The sequence below is a fragment of the Neopelma chrysocephalum genome, unplaced genomic scaffold, assembly GCF_003984885.1.
Source record: "Neopelma chrysocephalum unplaced genomic scaffold, ASM398488v2 Primary Assembly neopelma1_190150, whole genome shotgun sequence".
Classification (NCBI taxonomy): Eukaryota; Metazoa; Chordata; class Aves; order Passeriformes; family Pipridae; genus Neopelma; species Neopelma chrysocephalum.
Window position 1 is genome coordinate 1 of NW_020939575.1, and position 1,847 is coordinate 1,847.

General features: G+C 61.6%; 1 long non-coding RNA gene across 1 annotated transcript; it reads left to right on the forward strand.

The window, feature by feature from the left end:
- The first annotated feature begins 1,251 nt into the window (after positions 1 to 1,251).
- On the forward strand, positions 1,252 to 1,710 carry LOC113963079. The gene is made up of 3 exons (XR_003532633.1): positions 1,252 to 1,379; positions 1,557 to 1,579; positions 1,664 to 1,710. It is a non-coding gene; the product is annotated as an uncharacterized LOC113963079 (long non-coding RNA).
- Positions 1,711 to 1,847: the final 137 nt, after the last annotated feature.

A 1,847-nucleotide genomic window follows, 5' to 3' on the forward strand; every position in this document is an offset into this window, starting at 1 on the left:
GGCTGGGGGTGTGCTCAGAGGGAAAACGGAGCCTCGAGGGGCTTGGGGGTGTGGGGCCGGGTGTCTTATCCATAGGGAAACTCAGGCGTGGGGGGGGGCGTGCTGGGGGTGTTCTCAGAGGGGAAACAGAGGCACGAGGGGTGCTGAGGGTGGGGGGCTGGGTTTCTTCTCCATGGGGACACTGAGGGATGAGGGGGGCTGAGGGTGGGGGGCTGGGTGTCTTCTGGCTGGGGAAACTGAGGCACGAGGTGGGCTGTGTCTTCTCAGTGGAGAAACTGAGGCATGAGGGGGGCTGAGGGTGGGTGGCTGAATCTCTTTTCCATGAGGACACTGAAGGATGAGGGGGGCTGAGTGTGGTGGGGAGGCTGGAGATGTTCTCTGTGGGGAAACAGGCATGAGGGGGGTGGGGGGGTGGGACCAGGTGTCTTATCCATAGGGAAACTGAGGCATGAGGGGGAATGAGGGTGGTGGGGGGGCTGGAGGTGTTCTCTGTGGGGAAACTGAGGCACAAGGGGTGTTGGGGGTAGGTTTCTTTTCTGTGGGGGTGCAGTAGATTTGGGCACTGATGAGCCTGGAGATGGGAATTCAGCATCAAGGTCTCCCCTCTCCTTGCTTTTCATTGTGGGGGTGTCTGTTCTTGCCCAACAACACTGGAGTCCCACCTCCAGCTGCTCTTGTTCTCACCCATGGCTTCGCTCCATCCTGGGAAAACAAACTGGAAATCCTGGGTCCTCTGTCCCCCCCAGCCCTTGGTGGGGGTCCCTCTCTGGATCCTGGGATGCTGGGGAGGATGGGAAGTGTGGGATGGATCCTGGGGAGCCAGGGACGGTGCAGGGTGGGTCCTGGGGGCCAGGGTGGATGGGAGGGCACAGGACAGATCCTGGGGTGCCAATGAGGATGTAGGATAGATCCTGAGGTGCTGGGGAGGACGGGAGGGTACAGGGTGAATCCTGGTGTGCCCGAGGATGGAAGGGTGCAGGACGGGTCCTAGGGAGAATGTGGGATAGATCCTGGGGTGCTGGGGAGGATGTGGGTGCCAGAGAGGATGGGAGGTGCAAGATGGGTCCTGGGGAGGATGCAGGATGGGTGCTGGGGAGGATATGAGGTGCAGGACAGATCCCGGGGTGCTGGGGGAGGCAGGGGATGGATCCTGGAGAGCGTATGAGGGTGCACAATGAATCCTGGGGTGCTGGGGAGGTGGGAGGGTACAGGACAGATCCTGGGGTTCCATGGAGGACGTGGGACAGATCTGGCCATGACCCCCCTCCCCTCCCCACACAGGATCGCAAGCAGCAACAACCTGAACAAGTCGGAGAGTGACCAGGAGGACAATGATGACATCAACGACAACGACTGGTCCTACGGCTCTGAGAAGAAAGGTGGGGGGTCCCTGGTCCCCTCAGGGGTGGGGGGTGTGTCCTGCCTGCCCTGTGGCCCTTGACCCCAAGTCCAGGGTGGGTGTGTGGGAGGGTTTCATCCATGGGGAAGAGGAGGCCCTGGGCTTGCAAATCCACCAGAAAAGGTCAAATCTGTCCCTTCTCTGTCTCTCCCTGTAGCAAAGAAGAGGAAATCGGATAAGGTGAGGGGGCAGGGGGTGCTGTGGGGTGTGGAGGGACTCCACCGGGGCCATGCCACACCCCCCCCCACCCTCCTCTTGTTGCAGAACCCCAACTCGCCCCGCAGGTCCAAGTCCCTGAAACACAAAAATGGTGAGGGGGCGGGGCTTACACTGCTGGGGGTGGGGCTTATGCATTGGGGAGGGGCTTACACTGCCTGGGGTGGGGCATCTGTGGGGGGCGGAGCATCGTGGAGGGTGGGGCTTGGGGTGGGAGCAGAGTTTTGGGGGG